Below are 21,426 nucleotides of genomic sequence, written 5' to 3' on the forward strand. Positions count from 1 at the left end.
TCTTTGTAAAAGTCACAATATATAAATATTTTTTTCAAATATAAGATGGTGTCATATTATCCCAATATTTCCATAAACAAAATGAGCCCCATTTGACATTTCAGTATCTCACAACGTTAACCTACTTGAGAAGGCAAGTGCCTTAAATTATGTAGAAAATAACTTTTTACTCAACGTGTAGAAAGTCCAGTTTTAAAATGAACTTCTTTCACAAAGTAGAGTGGTATCTAAGACTGTGCCTTCTAATTATGTTATTGTCTATCTCAAACTTTAATAAAAATATTTGAAAATTTTTGCTTGTGATAAAATATTTTTTGCAAAAGAATAAATGTTAAAAAAGTAAGAAATCTATTTTCCTACAGCATTCAGATTAAATTTACTAATGAATATATCTGTTCATGTATTTATATGGATTTGACTTTAAATATGAATTTTCTGCTCCTTTGTTTTCAAATGTTTGAATGAATTTACTAAAATAAAAAGCAAGTATAATAGCTCATTTCTTTTTAGCACTGAATCATGTCCCGCTGTCTGGCTGTACCACAGTTTATCCAATTCATGTCCATTATCCATCAAGGCACTTTGGTTGCTTCCAGGTTTTGGCAGTTATGAATAAAGCTGCTATAAACATTGACATACATTTTTTTTTTGTACAGACGTAAGTTTTTAATTCATATCTGTAAATACCAAGGAGTGCAATTGTGGGATCCTGTGGTAAGAGTATACTTAGTTCTGTGAGAAACTGCCCAATTTTCTCTTCCAAAGTCTTCCAAAGTGGCATTTTGCATTCCCACAGCAATGCGTGAAAATTCCCATTGCTCCACATGCTCATCAGCATTTGGTGTAGTCAGTGTGCTGGATTTAGCCATTCTAATGGGGGTGTAGTGATAGCTCATTGTTGTTTTAATTTTCATTTGACTGATGATATATGTAGTGGAGCATCTTTTCATATGTTTATTTTGCATCTGTGTATCTTCTTTGGTGAAGTGTCTGTTAAGGTTTTTGGCCCATTTTATTTTTTTTTTGTTGAGGAAGAATAGCCCTGAGCTAACATCTGCTGCGAATCCTCCTCTTTTTGCTGAAGAGACTGGCCCTGAGCTAATATCCATGCCCATCTTCCTCTACTTTATATGTGGGATGCCTACCACAGCATGGCCTGCCAAGCAGTTCCATGTCCCCACCCAGGATCCGAACCAGTGAAACCCGGGCCACCAGAAGCAGAACATGTGCACTTAACTGCTGCACCACCAGGCCAGCCCCTGGCCCATTTTTTAATTGGATTGTTTGTTTACTTAGTGTTGTTTTAAGTGTTCTTTGTATGTTTTGGATAACAGTTCATTATCAGATATATGTTTTACAAAAATAAGCTATCAAGTCATGAAAAGAGATGGGGGAAACTTAAATGCATATTAAGTGAAAGAAGTCAATCTGAACAAGACTACATACTGTATGATTCCAACTATATGGCATTCTGGAACAGGCAAAACTATGGGGAATTAAAAAGATCCGTGTTTGCAGGGATTAGGGAGGAGGGAGGAATAAATGAACAGAGCACACAGGACTTTCAGGGTGGTGAAAATACTGTGCGACACTGTAATGGTGGATACGTGGCATTTATACATTTGCCCTAACCCGTAAAATGTACAAGACCAAGAATGAACCATAATATGAACTATGGACTTTGGGTGATGACGATGGGTCAGTGTAGGTTCATTACTTGTGACAAATGCCTCGCTCTGGCCGGGTATGTTGACAATGGGAAAAGCTATGCATGTGTGGGGCCAGGGGCCAAGTGAAAACTTTCTGAATCTTCCTCTCAGCTTTGCTATAAACTTAAAACTGCTCTAAAAAAGGGAAATCTTTTAAAAAAAAGGTTAACTAGAGACTGCCTCCTGCCAAACAGAAAACGTAAAATATGATGAATTAATTTGTTTTTAAGATATAATGGTAAATACTGTTAAGGAGATGAAAAGAAAAGCAAGCATAAAATGTTATTATTTGTGCCTAGTTTTATCTATGAATCAGTTTTTTTCTTCAATGCTACTGAAACCAATAACAAGGATAATTTAGACCTATGGCTGCTATAAAATGATGGCCCAGTTTCAAATATTGGATTAGTTGAAGCAACCTCATCTCTTTGATCAATCTTTTAAGAAATGTTTATTCTAAATTTGCATGTAGAATGAATATGCCACCAAACATACTTTTAACTCTTTTAGTTATTGATATGTTTCATATGATCTAACCTCAAAAGTTAGATGTTTTCTGTTTTAGAAAAACAAAAACTACAGTGAAAATAAGAAACTAAAATGAATAACAGTATTCAAAGGATAAGAGAAATAAAGAGACAAAAAGGAAGGAAATGATAAAGCAGTTCATTACACAATTTCTTTAAAATGAAATAGAAAATTATAAAATATAGAGAAGAAAAAAGACTAAGAAAAAAATTATACCACAATTTGGAATTCTGTACGCTGTTAAATCTTTTGATAATTCTTTTATCTGGGAATTTTAGCTTTCAACTACACCTGTGATTTGGTTTTCTGTTCATTTTTTCTAAGCTCTGAAAATAACATTTCTTGTTAGAAATGTCGAGAAGCATCCTGTTTTATTTCTATGTATATAAACATGCCTTCTGTTAGAGCAATGTTTTCCTATTAATATATACAATCCATGATTAAAACTTAAGTTTGTCAAGGGCAAGTAAACTCTTTTGTTTGTTTTGTATTTTTCTAAAGTACATTTTTAGAAGATTACATATAAGAGGATGCCCAGCTTCTCTCTCATAAAGAATAATTCTTTTTATAATTTATGAGTTTTCAAACACAAATATAAGTCATAAAATATTATTTTATGTTCACATGAGTTAGGATGGTACCGGATAATTATTTCAAGGTTTTGATAAATGTTCATGTTGATACATTGGGTTAGATAATTAATCTAATGTTAATACAAGGCAAAGAATAACTATTCTCCTGATTGAGCTAAATTATAAAATTAACTCATTTTCTGATTTTATTTAAACCTCAATCTCTTTTATGGTGGTGATTAAGTAAGAATATTATACCATTACAGTGGAGGAAAGACACAAAATGTGTTTTCTTTCAAATTTATTAACATCCTACAGTTTCTGGAAAATGAATTTTCCTTAGTAAAACAAGCATTTACTGTCAAACCATTACGTTGAAAGTATCCAAAATGTGCTCTTCATGTGTTAAGAATTACATCAGAATGTATTCATAAACTTTTTAAACAAGAGGCCTGCTGTGTTTTTAAAAAAATGATACAGTTTGAAAACCGTTTAATCAAGTGTACAAATAGCTAATAAAATCTAGGATGAAAACCTGTTTTCATTTAATTTTGCACCAAATTCTGTAAATGTAAACTATACGCTCTTCTAAAGAGTAATGGGAAAAGTGCATAAATAGAGGTCAGGAAAATTTAATATGATTTTAGCTTTGTTTTTAACGATTAATGTACTATTCATTAAATCACTTCAGCAGCCTGTCTCAGTTAATGTGTTTGTAAAATAAAGGTGAAAAATTAGATGCTTAGTACAGTCTCAGCAATAAATATTATAATTTTAGTGTAATCAGTGCCTCAGCACCTATCTTGACCATAGAACAGAGTCAGAACTTGTGAACTTGGAAAGAAGTCTATTATAATGCATCTTATTCCTCACTTCTCAGTGTCATAGTATAAAGAAATTCATTCCATTGACTTGCGTATTTTTTTGATTGAGTAAGCAGGGACTAGGAAACAAAATAAGATATGTAACGATGCCTTATATTATGCAGAGGTTCCAGAGATTCATCATTAGCATATTTTATTAATGATTTCTCATAAGAAGCCATACTTTTGCAGGCTTGATGTTTTAAAGGATAGACATACAGCACATTTTTATTCTGCTGAGGAAATGGCATTGCCTCGAGGGAAAGCTTGCGTAGCACACTGTCTGGGATGCCATGGTGACTGAGAAATGAAGTATTTGGTGACTTGGGATATGGCTTGGAAAATAGAGCGTTCTCCAAAGGGAGACAGATACAGACATTGAACATTATATAATAAGGGGGAAAAAAAAGTAAAAATTAACATCATTCAGCATATTCAGTCAAGGATCATTTATTGAGATACTTCTGTTTCCTAGAATTATACTTCTCCTGGTAATATTAAAAAATATATTTTAAAAGTCCACGCAAAGGAGATCATAAGCTAGTAGCTAATTTACAGTCTAGTGTCATAGGATTAAAAAATTACAAAACAGAGATATAAAAAGTCATTGTAAAGTTGAGGCAAAAAATATAACTATGGTTATTTATGGACTAATGAGCTATTCTGTCAACTAGATCTTTCTAAAGAACAATTTCTAAAGAGCAGTTTATCCCCATAAGTAAGTTAAAGCTACTTAAAATCAGACATAGGCTGATAAAATTTGCTAATTAATATATCAAACCATGAAAGGAAAGCACAGCCAGCCACTATGCAAAATAATTGATAACTGATTGCATTATTGCATCTTTTTATGTAACTACTATATAAGATACTACTATTTGGTATAAGATGGCCATCTATAACCCAATTTTAAACAAAATAAAGACGTATGATATTGCTGTTTCATTTTCCTTATCTTGACTAAATGTTCTGTGTATGCATTTGCTTAGAAGCTTTGTAATTGTTTTCCTGTTTTAAAACCATTTCTTGGCCTAGGTGAAAACCTCAATGAGATAAGAAGTCATTTTATAGGTTGCATTAATTAATTAATTATAAAAAAGGAATTTCTGAGGTGCAAAAGTATACACTGTTAATATTACCTTTCCATGTTTCTTATGTATCTTTAGAGAATGACAATATTAAAGCTAGATAAACAATTTTCCTATTAATTATCAACTAAAAATAATAGACATATATTTTGCCCTATTGTGATGTTAGGTATTTGTAGCAGTTACCATGTTTATTCCAGACATCTTTTTAAAATGACCATCTCTACAGTAAAGCTAAATGACGTCTGTTGGAAAGGTCTTGTTTTTATATATTCAGAGTTGGAAATAATTGCTACTTCATGCAATGTGAACTGTCATGGTACGTTGTATACTTTATTAGTATATTCCAAAGTTACCCATAAATTTCTGATGTATCAAAATATCTCCCAATGCGTAGTAGAGGCTATTGCTACTCGTGGTATGGTCCATGAACCATTGACGTCATGAAGGAACTGAAAATACAGAATCTCAGATCCTGTCTCAGAACTACTGAATGAGAATCTGTATTTTTGTTAATATCCCCTTAGTAACTTGTGGATACATTAAAGTTTAAGAAGCACTTCTGTTCTTATAAGTAAAAGAACCAATGTATTTTATGTAATATAAAATTACTATATATAATAATTTATGAATCAGTTTTTGGTTGGCACACTTATTACAATCATTGTAAGTAAAATAATTTGCTTCTCTCTGAATTTAAAACACTTTACTATTAAGACCTTAAACTAATTTAAGGTAAATCATTTAACCAGAATTCCAAGAAATATTATAAATAAGAAGGAAAGGGGAAAAAAAAGGAAAGGAAAGAAAGGAATAAACATCAGCCTAAACTATTCTTCCTTTTTCTTATATATATTATTGGGGATTTGAGAGGTTAATAGATTCCAAATTAACTCATAAGCAAAAAATAAGTTCTCAGATTTGTCCTGAGTTATTTCCCAAAAGATAGCCAACATTTTATGAAACTTGCATGCTAATATTAAGTAAATAAGAAGTCTTGTAAGGAATTTTCTTTACTGACCTAAATTAAATGATTAATGGCCATTCTTCAGGAAAACCATTTTGATTATGTTTAATATGAAATAATTTAGACGCAGTCCTCATAGCTGAGCTGACTTTAAATACTTTTCCACATACTAGATTGCACTTGAAAAGGTTTGCAAATAATTCCTTAACATACCAGGCATATTTTAAGGATTTTGCGTTAATTTTATCCTTTTCAGAAATTTTTTTCCTGTCTGATATCCCCATGGCAAAATCCTTTACTTCTTTCCAGCAATCTCAAATATCATCTGCCTTTGAGGTCTGTCCTACCTAGACTGTTGAAAATTGGAACTGCCACCAGTCCGTCTTTCCCGCTCCTGACACTCCATATCCTCCTTAACCTGTGCTATCCACATTAACCTACTAGAACTGCGCCTTAACCTTCTACAGTACTGTAGGACTGACTTATTTCTGTTGTTAATTGTTAACCGTATGTCTCTTGCGGGAAGTCTTATCTCACATGCACCCTAATCCATCCCATGCAGCTCAAAGACTGTCTGGCACATAGTAGGCCCTCAGTAAATTTATGTTGAATGAATGAAACAATAAAGAGCCTTCTATTTATTGAAAACTTAATGGATAGTAAGTCCTATGCTATGTTGCTAGACACGTTATTCCTCTCATGACCTGTGTAATTTGTTTGAGGTCTAATTAAAACAGTGAAAATAATATATTAAAATACTTTGACAGTTTCCTACATGACAAACACTGTGCTAAGGGATTTCCATATATTTTCTTTTAATCCTTACTACAACCCTTAAGGTTAGTACTAGTATATGAGCCCTGTATTACAGATAAGGAAAATGTGTAATTTATACAGGTTTCTTAACTCTAAGCAACTGAGGCTGACTCTAGGTGACTTTAGTAGAAAATTATCAAAATATATATATTGGATATCTCATAGACTCAGTTTAATAATTTAGAATTAATTATGAAGTTAGCTGGAGAATCTTTCTCAGACAATGGTAAAGAATCAGAGCAGTTCAGATTGTGGGAAACGGTGCCAAAATGATGCCACAGAAAGTCTGTTGAAGAAATTCTGCTGCTGTTCCTGCTCCCCTGGTCACTGCCCACGGCGTTGCCATAGTGTGCTTGCTGGCCTGAAATCCACTTGTCATCCTGTGTCGTTACGATCGCTGAACATCCAGTGCTGGTGCTGCAGGACAGAGTGTAGCGGCACTGCAACGGTGCTGTAACCTGGTGTTTTCGGTTACTTTAGCTTTGCATCTTAGAAAGACTTATTTAAAAGCACTTACACATGACAAATTTCCCTTTCTCCTTAGTAAATAGAGAAGGCCATTTACAACAATGAAATATTTTTCAGTAATAAAATTGGGAAAGAAAGTCTAGTGGTCAGTATGATAGAGAGAGAATGCCTCTAAAGATGCCCACATTCTAATCACCAGAACCTTTGAATATATTATCTTATGTGGAGAAGAGGACTTCCCAGATGTGTCATGGATTTTTGAGATGGGAAGAATATCCTGGGTTATTCAAGTGGGCACAATCTCATCAAAAGGACCCTTATCAAATGGAGGTCAGAGGGTGGAAGTGAGAGAGAGAAGATGTAAGAAGCAAAGATCAGAGAGAAGAGAAGATACTGTGCTGCTGGTTGTGGCCAGGGGGAAGTCACCAGAAAGGAATGCCAGGTGGCCTTTAGAATCTAGAGCGTGCCAGGAAATATCCTCCCTTAGAGCATCCAGAAGTGCAACTCTGATGACATGGATTTTAGCCCACTGAGACCTATTTTGGACTTCTGATCTCTATTACTGTAAGATAATTCATTTGTGTTGTTTAAGCCACTTCATTTGTGGTAATTTGGAACAATAGCAATAGGAAAATAATACAGTCAGTTTTCTTGGTTCTTAAATGTGTTAATGCCAGTTTATTTTATAGCTTTAATTATATTATTTCCTTGAGCACTGCATAAAACAATAAAATGTAGATGCAAATAGAGTTGCAGTTTTTATGCCTTCAGTGGCCTTGATGCATGTAAGAGAAGGAAAATATATTGAATTAGGAATGGTTGGAGCAACCATAAAACTAGGCAAAACTCCTACTTATCTGGGAAAATCCTGGTTTTAGAATGTTTTAAAAACAGGTAGAAAGTTATTTTAAAAAATTATGTAACTAAAATAATAGAACAGACAATTGGAGAAGATGGCTCAGAAAATAATGAAAAACCATGATTTTCTAGGTGACAGAAAACCCTGCAAAATGATGCAACTGAAATATGTCTGACCCCTTTTTAAGGAAACTGAGAGGTGAACTCATAGATAACACATCTCAGACACGATTAGAAAGTTCATATAGGGCTCCAATTAATGAAATCATTTAAAGAAGAAAGTCCTGGCACTACATCAAATGATTCATGAATAAATTTAAGTGTATGATGAATAAAGACCATCAATACCAATTAATTATTAACTAGTAATTATTTGTTATCACTAGCTATTGACAATCATAAATAATAAATAATTTCAATAAATAATAAAGTTATTTAAGTGTTTACATGTCCAGCTAGTGGATGATTAATAATAGGGCTTCAGAATTAGAACATAAGTTAGGTCTTAAAGTATGGATAGGAAAGTTATATAGGTGATCCCTTCAATAAATATTTATTGAAAGTCTACTGTGAGCTAAGCACTATTCTAGGCTCTGGGGAGATAAAGGAAATGCGGACAAACAATAAACAACAAAAATAAGTAAGTTGTTCTTTATGATAGAAAGTGATGAAAATGCTATGAAAAAAATAAAAGGCAGGGTGAGGTAATGGAAAGGACCACGAATGAGAATATTGCAGTTTAATAAAAATGCTTAGTGGTGACCTTGAGAAGACAGGCTTGGTGATCTGAGGTTTTGAAAGTTCTCTTTTGATTGCCTTTTCTCAATGAGGCAGAGGTCAATATCGTCAGATGAGAGTGAAGCTTGGGAGAAAGTGTAGGATGTTTTAGGACAGCACAAGTGCGAGGACTGGGGAGGAGTTTCTTGATGACTCCATTCCATTAAGAATCCATTTGAGGGGCCGGCCAGTGGCATAGTGGTTAAGTTCCCATGCTCCACTTCCATGGCCCAGATCCCAGCCTGATCTGAGCTTGGACTTAAGCACCACTTATCAAGCCATGCTGTGGGGGCATCCTGCATATAAAGTGGAGGAAGATTAGCACAGGTGTTAGCTCAGGGCCAATCTTCCTCAGCAAAAAGAGGAGGATTGGTGGTGGATGTTAGATCAGGACTAATCTTCCTTACCAAAAAAAAAAAAAAAAAAGAATCCATTTGAAGCTTGTGATCATTAATTTTAAGTAAGAACGGTTACTATAATTGTGTGTTGTTCTCCAGCCCTGTTTATCATTATGGGTGAAGGCAGGGTCAGAGTTGGATTCAAACACTACACTTGTGTGAGTGTAGTTGGGAGAGATGAAGCTTGATAATGCCACTAGGAATAAGAGTGAGAAAAAAAAGAGGGAAGAAGGAAGAAAACAGATACTTGAAATCCTCCGTAGTGATAGGATACCAACATTAAAAGAGCAGGACTAAGACACTGAGAAACAGCAATCGATGCAGTGAATACGGGTAGTACATGCTCAAGAATGGCAAGAAATTATTGGTCACTGGATACAACATTAATTTTTTAAAATAATTTCAACTGATTGGTAAGATTTGGCTAGATATTGTTGCTGTAATTGCTGTTTAATTTTAAATACTAGATTTTCTTTTTGAAAGCATAAAGAGCCTGCATCATTTATATTGTGTATTCACTATAGAATCCATCATCATAAGATTTTTGAGAATATTAGGAAGCATGGCTAAAAATTGTCTGTCAATTGTAAGACAAAGGGGCATGTCAAGATTATAAAAATATTAATTATATTAATGTAGATGATTAACAGAAAAAGTGATGTCTACTATTTTTAGTCATTTTATTTGTGAGTAAATTAATTTTTAAATAGCTGAAGTTGCTAAAATACTAAGATGATCATTACTTTCTGAGTCTCCTGTTAAGCACTATACTTATTAAAGTTTTATGAGATTTTTGTGTTAATATTGGTATATTAAATTTATTTCAAGGACTTTTTTATAAGTTTAGAATATTTCAAATATATATTTATTAATTTTAAGTTTTTAAAACAACTAATCACAAATCCACACGTAGTTGATTTAATTAATGAAGATTTGAGGTCTCCATGAGTATTCAGACCTTATAAGTAAATAAAGGGAAATTAATTTTTCTCCATACATTTCATTTTTCTAAGAACACATTTTGTGACATTTTTCCATGAAAGAATTTTAACAAGAGGCAATGCTTCCAGTCTGTGTAAATTTTTAAACCCTGTTATGTCTGTGGCCAATTTTACTTGATATTATTTGATAAGCACTCAAGTTTCTAAAATATCTAGAATTTTTAATGAAACTTTAAACAAAGAAAATATTTCTTCAAATAAAGGGTACATTCAAGTAATTAGGTGTAAGGGAGCATGTGGAAAATACTTACTTGAACACGGACCATGTTTCAAAGCTTAGCTATTTTAGCCTTGAGATGTGGACAGTTCTTTTTTTTTTTTTAATAATTTAGTTACATTTGAAGCCACTGTTTTCCGCAACGTGAAGTGAAAAAATGCAAAAGAACAGTTGTTTTGGAAGTAGATACAAGAGTCTGATAACTTTTAAACATAGAAATAAAAGCATTTCCCTCCATGAATTTTAAACGCTAACTTTCTTCTGTGGATGTAGGCAACTTTCTACAAATTGGGAACATTTAATAACCCAGTTGGTTATTCTTGCCTTCATTATGAGGCAATTGTTACACTCATCCACTGATGCTGCTTTTCCTCATGTGGGTGTTTCAGAAACCTTTGTCCTTCTCCTGAAACAAGATTCTCTCTACCTTGTTTCCTTTTTTCTCAAGGCCCTTAGATCTTAACACTGCCCACCCATTCCTGATTGACAGATCTCAGAGGCTTTTGTCAAGGCTGCTAGTCCCCAAGGCCATCAAACTGCCATTCAGCCTCCTAGTGTCATGATTAAATCCAAGGAAAGTTCTTCATTGCTATTAGCTCAGCTGGAGAGCATGTTCTCCTTCTATAGTACTTGAGTCTTTTATTCTGCAAGTGGCCTTAGCTTCAAAATAGTCAAAGTGTGTTTTAACAAAAATGGCTTCCATAGAAATTTTGTCTTCTAATTTCCTTATCAAAATTTGCATGTTGTCAAAGCTAAAATATAACAAATAAACAAACAACAACTCTTAGAGAAATAAGTACTGTTGTAAGAATAGGTGCTTTACACTACTGTTTTTTAAGACGCTGGTCTTGGATGACGTATTTCAGGATTATACTGTACCTAGAGATAAAAAATATATATATAAATGCTAATGATTTTTTTCAGCATAAAATGTGTTATATGTAAATATTCATAAATAGATGAATGAGGATGACTAATTGCAATATTTTCCCAAAATTGCTCAATAAAAAGAAATATAATTTGGGATGATCAGTAAAATTATAAAATGCATTAATGAATCTCCATTGGATATTGATCACCCCTGTCATGCCTTCAATAGGTAGACCGGAACTAATACTCAGTGTTAGAGGCTCAGGTAACCTTTGGAATCCAAATCATAGCACTTCCATTCGCTATAAATGCAAGGAAAGTAGGTTGTTTTTCTTTTGGAAATTAACCTAAAGTGTAGGTACCCATGGGAAAATAGCCTATGACTGCTAAAATAAGACATTTCTCATAAATGTTCCTGTAGTGTGAGGCTTATTCCTGGAAATCTAAATTATTTAATTCAGAGAACATTAATCAAGTGCCTACTGTGTGCAAGGCCCTTTCCCAGTGCTTGGGATACGTCCAGAAACAGAAGGAAGATCCCGACTTTGGGGAGATTTTGGTTTTTTCCTCTAAATGAGCCTTCCTTTGCTCCCTTTTCTAAAAGGATTCCATCTTTGGCACCAACTTTTGATTTATACCCATGCAAATAGCCTTGAGGACAAAGAGTTAGAGCATGGCCAATTAGGCAGAGGGCAAAGTATTAACAAAAGACCCTGAGCTTCTTACTAATCAATGAAGCAAAAGATTGCAATCATAAGATTATGTCTCCTATGCTTTACTTTAATTAAATCTTTAAGCAAATATTCAGACCTTCTTAAGCACTAAAGTACCAGGGAAAAAACATTCAAATTATACTTTTAATTGCTGTAAATATCATTAGGATGGATCCTATATTATTTTTAGCATGTTAACATCATATAGACCCATGTATCAACCCTAAAAGTGGACACACCTTTTTATTAGTAAGTTGACTTGTTTATATATTAAATTTGATATTATTTTAATTAAAGTTTAATGTTGAAATTTTAACTTTTTAAATGTAAAACCTCATGTGGTTTAAATCAGAGGAGAGTTTCAGCTAGAATTTTATCAGAGTATTTAAGAAGTGAAAAGTATTTTGACTTTTGACTCTTTGACTACCAAAATATGAGATAAAAATATATATATATATATATATATATATATATCCTGTAAAGGTATATGTCTCATCTTTCTGCTTTCTAACTTCTGAATTTCTCTTCTCTCTTCAACTGAGACCACTGATAACCCCACCCCACTTTCCTCTCTCATCATTAGAACAAGTCTTGAAAATACACATGTATATTTAAAACAGTTCAATGAGTCACATGTTGTGGAACTTGGTCTGATGCAAGGCCGTTAGATTGTAAGCCTTCTGACAGCAAGTAGAGATTTTTATTATTTATCACTGTACCCCCAACAGTTATCATAGTCTGACACATGCTCCACACTTGACAATGATTTGATGGGTGAATAATTTATTCTTGTTCAATGTCATTTCCTACCATTCTAAAACTTTAAGAGAGAGGAATTATAAATGGAGCAAAATTAGAAATAGTTATTGTGTCACGATATTAGAAACTGAAATTTTGAGGTTAAAGCATGCAGTGCCTGTTTCTATCATAATTCTCTAAGTCTCTGCATTTGTTATTTTGGAACTAATCTAAAGATAGAAATTGTCAAAGTAGATAAAAAAATCACGACTCAACTGTATGTTGCTTACAAGAATCTCAGTTTAAATTTAATATCATAGATAGGTTGAAATCAAATAATAGAAACAAATATACCATGCAAATATTAATCAAAAAATAAGAAAGGATGAATGACTATATTAATATCTGATAAAGGATATTTTAGAGAAAATACAATGAAGATGCTTTCTAACTTCAACTGCATATTTCTCCTGCAAAAAACATATTTTTTGTCCCTTTGTGCCCTTGAAAACATTTCCTTTTTCATTGTCACAAGATCCCATGTCCCCAGAGTTTCATTTTTGGAGGTAATTATGACATTCCCATGAAGACATACAAAATTTCCCTTCTGGTTTTCTGTGTGTATACAATCATTATAGACTTATTTTATTTCTGTGAAATTAAAACCATGTATCTGCTCTATGCTATATTGACAATAGTTCAGAAGGGTATCTATATATCTTTGTGCCACTAACACCCATAGCAATGTCACAACTGATAGATATTTGATCACTTACTAGCTAGATATATGACTAAAGTAAATCTTTCAGTGTTTTAAAGAAACATTCATTGTTTTGGTAAAAGAATATGTATTCTGAAGAATCAAATCCATCCTTATACAATATTGTTTTCTACTTTGTTGAGGCCATCTGCTATTTAAAGCTACCCAATATGTTTTGCATACTTTCTCTACATCTTGATATTTTTCCACACCATGAATCCTACCTTCTCAAACAGAATTAGAAAGCTTCCATACATGGGATCCCTTTCAAGTAGAGCACAGGTATTTAACCCAAGTTACTCCAAAGAAATGCACCCAAGCAAATCCTAGATATAGAAGTGATCAATACCTAAAAGAAAGTCAATCTTGGCAAGCACTGTGGCAGGGTGTTCTGCTTCTCAAGGGTGGCAGCAGTAAAGTTTCTGATACCAATTCTTGGATGTCATAGGAGCCAACTGATAATGGTCGTCATGTTTAGGTAGAGAAATCACTGCAATGTGTGGGGCATTGTTGCCACCTCTGTTTGGCTCGTTGGCCTTACCAGAGATTCTGTAAGCTACCAAGTATCCTTTACTGAATTCTATTTGTGCTTGAATAACTCAGACAGAATTGCTTTGTCTGCAACTAGAAATCCTGAACAATAAACACTTGATGTTACAGTATGTTTGTTCTTAGTTATTTTTGATGCTAATAAACTACCAACTTTTACAAAAATCTTCCATTTTTAACCCATGTGCTGCAATAAGAAAGTCAGCTTACCTGGGACAATCTGCTCTTTTGGGGGTTTACTATATGGTTCTCTCATGACTCACACATCTGCTTTCGCTGCACAGTTTACATTAAACAAATTGCTAGCAGCTCAGGCAGAAGGTTGACTATATGGAGTTGCCTTCCTCAGATAGACAAATTTGTTTGCCTTAGACTTAGACTAAACATAAAGATAGATTCCTGCTAAGAGTGTGAAGAAGTCATGTCAATTCTCCGAGGCAGTCTAGAGGTTTGAAGAGCGCGAGTGCTCAGCTGAGCTTTGCACCTGTTTACAATATCTGTGACAAATGCACATGGAAAATTGCATTTCTTGCCAGCTGGGACTCCATAAGCAGCTGTAGATTTATAAGTGCCTACACAAATGAAGTAGAAAAATATTTATACTTGCACAAAGCAAACAGAAAAAATTTTTATCTTTAACAAATAAAAATTAAAATTCCATAAACGTACGTTTTATTAACATGATTATTGGTCACATATTTTATTTCTATATTAATAACCTTTTGTAACTCTCTGCCATACCAACTTTACAATCAATTCACTTTAGTAAATATTGATTGAAGAACTACTGTATATTATAAAGTATCTAGTGAACTATATGTGCTATGAATGTAAAGATGAAACAGACAAGTCTATGCTATAATTAACATTACGCTTGGGAAGCAAAAGGAAAGAATAAAAGAACTAACATTCCCCTATGTACTTGATCCTAAGGATCCTAACATCATCAAAGTTAATACACTTAGCGTCCATAACAGCTTTATAAATGATGTTTCAAAAAAGTTAAAGTTAGATTTGTCTACGGTCATGTAAACAGTGACTTCCGTTGTGAGGTAATGAAGGAACAGAGATTCAGTTCATGTTTAGCTGATTTCCAAAGTTTAGCTCTTTTCTCTTCAAAGTAGTTCTTATCCTTTTTGTTTATAACAACGAAGTATATTATGGAGTCTCACATGTTTTTAGTTATATTTTAACACATGTAATAAAATACTATCTATTAAATAGCATGCTATGATGAATATATAATTCATAATATAAGCAGATATATATAGTTGAAAATTAGTTCATATACATAAGCTATTGGCTGTTCAGTTACACAGACAACATTTGATGCTCACCTGTATTTGTGGAAACTTGCAGTAACTTCTTTGCCCTCAGATCCCCTGAGTATGTTAGAAACCCCTGCCTTACACTCTGAGATAAAATTATCAATTCAAGACAGAGCAACTGCAGTGTTTTTATAACATGCTCCTCAGAGCAGTAGTTAACAGTAGAAATAACATATCTTCGTTGGAACAAACATATTTGTGCTAAAATAAACTTATGAAATTAAGAGGTAAACAAAGTTTGACTGCAGTAATCCCAGGAGCCGTATGTTGTGAAAATTCACGTAGCTCTCCAAGAAGATCATATAAAATAATGTGCTCTCTGAATTTATACTACATAACATTTTTCTCCCGTGATACGTCATGAAGGACTAAGGTATAATGGAATATATTTGGAAAATATTCTTTTATACAGTAATCTGATATTACTGGACAACTGACTGATCAGACACAGGGCCAATATTTGAGAGGTGACTGCAATAATCCAGGGAGGGTTGGTGAGGTTATTGCTAGAAATGAGCAGGAAGCATAACACAGTGCGAGGCTGCAAAATACAAGTTGGAGAGGTGACCGACAACACTTAGAGACAGACAAAAATATGTGTAAATATGAAAGTAGTACTTGTCATTTGTTGCTAATGTACATGCTTCCTTCTGCTGTTAGCATTTTCTGTGGTTGGCTTCTTTGATTATGATCCTGTAATCCCATTTACAGATCAAGTCTCTAAGCAGAGAGGTTCAGTACTTTACCTGAGGTAACTCAGCTGGTAAAGGTAGCACCAGAGTCTAGGTTCAGGCCCACGTTCTTAAGCCCCATGCTACGCAGAAACTGATCTGACGTATCTTAAAGATAATATTTGGTTAAATGATTCCCCAGCAATACCAACAGAAAAGAATGTACATAAGGACGACATTGAAAAACTACGTAAAAGGAAATAACATAAGAAATTTAAGCCTAGATATAAGGAAATAAGTTGGTTAATTTTAGCGTTTAAAAAAAGAGTAGAATTTCCATAAAACTGAATATATCAAAAAAGAAGAGAAATTTTGAATGAAGCACAAGATATGTTAGTCTATGCAACATAGATTTTCTTAAAAATTTAGAAATAAAGATTTGCAATTTTAGGTCAGAATTTCACTGCATTTGTCCTCTGGAGAAAAAGTCAATGCTAGGTTAGCTGGTGACCACAAGGAGAATGTCGTCCAGTTAAGGAATATAAATGCATCCTCAAAGCCTAATTTTGGATGTCTATTCTAGCCCTGTCTCTACATTCTAACCAAACAGACCCCTTTGACTAAGAGATATTGCCACCTGTACATGCATTCCTGTAGACTGGCCAGATTTGAGTAGTTTCTTCTGTTGATTTATCTACAATTTTGGAATGTTGAAAATCAAAGCTAAATAATTCATTAACTGTGTGGCTTTATAGTGAAACACGACTTTTGCCAGACATTTTTAGAGCTAATTTTGCTAATAATGCTTCTGAGAGAGATTTCTGATATCCATCACAGATGCAGGATTAGCTTTTCCCCTCTGTTGAGGTGTTCTCTACTATGGTGAAATCTTTCTGTTTCAAATCTTTCCTTATCATTTTATGCGGATGAAATCCACTCTGCTTTCTCCTTCAGATTATCTCCAATACTTTGGGTACTTCAAATGTTAACCTTAAAAATAAAATAATGGAATTTACCACCAGACAGTATAGATGATAGAAGTGATTTTACTGAAATGGCTTTCAGAACCCCTTCAACGTGTTTTACTTAGAGGTTAAAATAGTCCCTATACACTGAGTGTACATATACTCAAAGTCATAAGAGTTATGGGTGTAAGGAGTAATGGCTTTATTTTAAAACACTGTAATGTGTTCTATATAAGTAGTAAGTTATTTAAAGTCCTTATGTGTTAGCTTAAAAAAACTTATTCATCCAATATAATGTAATTATAATCCTATCTGGAATCAAAGACTTAATGTTTAAGCACCTTACAGGTAAATCACTTCAGTTATTCTATTGAGCCACTTGTGAATTTGAGGTCATTAATTTTACATAATTTTGTTATTTTTGTTTTAATATGACAATTTCTATTATACTAAATAAAAGTAGCATAATTTTATAAAAACTTTGTCCATCAGAACATGAAATAATTGTATAGACTAAATCTACTTTTTAAGAGATGCATTATCGAATCACAGATAATTATCACAAATAAACTAAATAGTACAGAAAAATAGAAATAATATATTACTTCTTATGTAAGTATCAAGTATTCAGCTCAAGAAATGGAACATGTTAAGCACCCCCAATGGCCCTTTTATGCTTTCTTCTCGTTGCTCAATTCCCAGGAAAACCTCTGTTCTTCTATAGCATAGATTAATTTTGCACAATTTTGTATATTGCAAAAAAAAAAATGAAATAATACATTTTGTACTCTTTGGTGTCTAAATTCTTCTCCCCAATATTATATTTGCAAGATACATTCACATTATTTGTTATAGTTGTAGATCATTTGTTGTCATTGCTGTCTAGTATTCCATTGTATAAACATACCGTAACTATTTATTATCGCCATCGGTGATCATGGACGTATGAGGCTATTATGAATAGAGCTGCTAAGAAGATATTAATACGTGTGTTTTGGAGAAAATATGTGTTTGTATTGGAGGATATATATTTCTAGGAGTAAAATGCTGGATCATAGAGCATGCCTACGACCATACAGCCAAACATTCTGCAAAAGTGAATGTGCCAGTTCATAGCCCCAGTACCATATGTGAGTTCTGATGGTACCACACTCGCCAGAACTTGATGTCTCTGATATGTTTAATCCATTTTGGTGTGTGGTAACAAAATGTTTGGGTTTAATTTGTATGTTGATAATGACTGATGATACTGCCCAACTTTTCAAGGCTTATTGGTTATTTAGATATGACTTTTGTGAAATGTTTGTTCATGTATTCTGTCTAATTTTCTATAGGTTGTTTGCTTTTAATAATGAGTTTGAAAACATGTGATATTAGCAAGTTAATCTACAAAACAGATTTGATTACAACAAAGTTGTAGATATCTATGGAATTTTTGAGCAACTCCATACTGCAAAATTATTTTTGAGGTTTGAAAGGATATTGCAAACTGCTAATGAATGGGGTTTATCCTTTTTAGGATGGAATTTGGGTTGAAAGTATGATGAAAGCTGAAAAGAAAGATTTAGCAATATATTTAATATTACTGAGGCTCTTTTGCCTGTCTGAGATAAAATGAGTCTGCTGATGATTTACACAATATTCCACTCTTATTGAAAATAAAATACTCTGGTTGATGTTTTTAAAGTAATTCAATTTGCAACTTACTGTTACTTGCAACATTTACTTTGAATTTCATAACCTGATGAATGTTTAATTAGGCATGATTTAATCATCATTTTAATTTTTTTAAAACTTTATTTTTTAGGGCAGTTTTTAGGTCACAGAAAAATTTAGAGGAAAGTGCAGAGATTCCTCATATACTCCCTGCCCTGGCACAGCCCTTTCCATTATGAAAATCCACCCAGAGTGGCACATTTGTTATAATTGATGAACCTACATTGACGCATCATTATCAGTCAAAGTCCATAGTTTACATAGGGTTCACTCTTGATGTCATATATTCTCTGGGTTTGGACCAAAGTACCATGACATGTATCCATTATTATAGTATCATATGGAGTATTTTTAGTGTCCTAACAATCCCCTTTGTCTTTTGGTTAACTAAGGTAGTCCTACTCCATTTAGAATATTTATTTTATTTTATTTTCTTCTTCTTTTTCTTTTTTTTTTGCTGAGGAAGATTCACCCTGAGTTAACTTCTGTCACCAATCCTCCTCTTTTTTTGCTTGATGAAGGTTTACCCTGAGCTAATATCTGTTGCAAATCTTCCTCTATTTTCTACGTGGGCAGGCGCCACAGCGTGTCCACTGACTCGTGGTGTAGGTCCGTACCTAGGAACCAAACCCAGGCCTCCAAAGCGGAGCATGCCGAACTCAACCACTAGGCCACGGAGCTGGCCTCCATTTAGAAGATTTAAAGAATATTTAGTAAACTATCTAATCTGATCCAATCTGTAGTTTAAATATAACACTTTTGTCTATTTATTCCCCTTATATGTAACAGAGTCTAGGTGGAGTTTGACTGCTATATAACATAAATAAATCATTTAAAAGTGCACGTGTGTGTGTTTGTTATATACAAATGTTATGCAAGTGTATTACAGCGTATGAAGATATAGTATTTGATATTAAGTTTTAAAATTACTTTCCAAAAGAAAAATATCACCAGAAATCTTGAGCTTTTGAAATATAATAAAATGATAGCCATATTATAGTTGGATAGGAAGAATTCACTTATAATAATGTCAAAACACAGTCCAGTGTTAAGATTAAAGAAATTATAAAAGATACCTGTCAAATGTAAACTTATTTTTAAACTATGTTATCATTTTTCCTGTCTTGTTTCTGTGCTTGGATTAAAGTTATAAATCACACATTTTTTCCAGTGAAAGGAACATATATACAAATACATACTCCCCCCCACACACATATTTTAACTGTATCATATGTTGCCTTTCTTCTTCTAACATTGACATTTTATCAAGGTCGCTGTAACATTTATCTTAAGCTAACAAGTGACTTCTGTGACTCTTGTTTGCCTATGAAAATGTTAAAATTAAAAATGAAAGTGAAAAGCTTGCTTGTCTTCTCATATTTTGTCTAATAAGAATGACACTGAAAGAATATTATAGATTAGAGGCATTAATATAAGTTTAATAATTCCAAAAGTATAATTCTAACACAACTTTGCAAATATTTCAGGTTATCACACATTTAGATAAGAGGTTTATTGTCTTCCGTATTTGAGCAAAACTTTTTTCTTTAAATAATTGTGGAACATTTCTAATGCATTTTAATTTCCTTTGTAATTTGAGTTTGATTATGTCAGGTTGTTTTCAGATTTAAATAAGAACATATATAAAAATAAAACAAGTACAAAATATAATTTCTTCCATCTTTAGTCGAGGTTGAAATATTAACTCTATTTGTCAATGACTAAATTTAGCAATCTGAAAACATAAGATGTCATTTCTCTGCAGCTACAGCAAAAGACAAACACAGGCATTAGCTCCAGAAACCATGAAACCAGGATCAGGGATACAATGAGCAAGAAAATGAAAATAAATGAAGCTAATATTTATATCATATTTCATAATGGGGGGAAGGTACCTTCCAAACTACTTTATGAGTAATGCTTTTCAGTTCCTCTTACATAGCTCAAAACCTCTAAAAGTACAATTTTATTCTGTTATCTTTAAACCTTATAAATAGTGCAGTGCAGCAGAATTGCACCGTTTATTTCACACTGCAATGCTAATGTGTCTAGAAAGCATAATTTCTATAGTTAATCTATAATTAATCTGGTCTGACACAAGAGTACCTATGTATGGATAAGAGAAAAACATAAAGTAACTCTCAGTTCTACAAAGTTCAACAATTTAATGACATATTATTTTTGATAGTCCTTTTAAAGTGTTGAGTATGTATTAGATAAAATTGTGTAGTTACTCAGCATCATTTTCCTCCTACTACTTTTTTTTTTTTTTTTTTAAAGATTTTATTTTTTCCTTTTTCTCCCCAAAGCCCCCTGGTACATAGTTGTGTATTCTTCGTTGTGGGTTCTTCTAGTTGTGGCATGTGGGACGCTGCCTCAGCGTGGTCTGATGAGCAGTGCCATGTCCACGCCCAGGATTCGAACTAACGAAACACTGGGCCGCCTGCAGCGGAGCGCACGAACTTAACCACTCGGCCACGGGGCCAGCCCCTCCTCCTACTACTTCTATAATTTCACTGGCACAGCCCTTGGAGAATGTAACTATCTATGGTGGCCATTGGACTTATTGTTCAAACTGGAATATTTTGACAGTAAAAAAAGTTACTATTATTAATAATCACATCAAGACAACAGGCATAACCTGGGACACCCTCTGACCTACGTAGCTCAGCCTCTCCTGCATTCTTGGTAAATAAAACACTAAATGCAGCCAAATTTTCTATCTGATTCGCTACAACAACCCGCTAGTTTTTGCTCAGCATTGTTAGCACAGCCATGTCAATGTGGCCATGTTGCAGGTGCACCTTTAGTTCTCAATTCTAAACCCACAGGTTCTGGAAGGCTCATGACTCCT

The sequence above is a fragment of the Equus asinus genome, chromosome 11 (assembly GCF_041296235.1).
Source record: "Equus asinus isolate D_3611 breed Donkey chromosome 11, EquAss-T2T_v2, whole genome shotgun sequence".
NCBI lineage: Eukaryota > Metazoa > Chordata > Mammalia > Perissodactyla > Equidae > Equus > Equus asinus.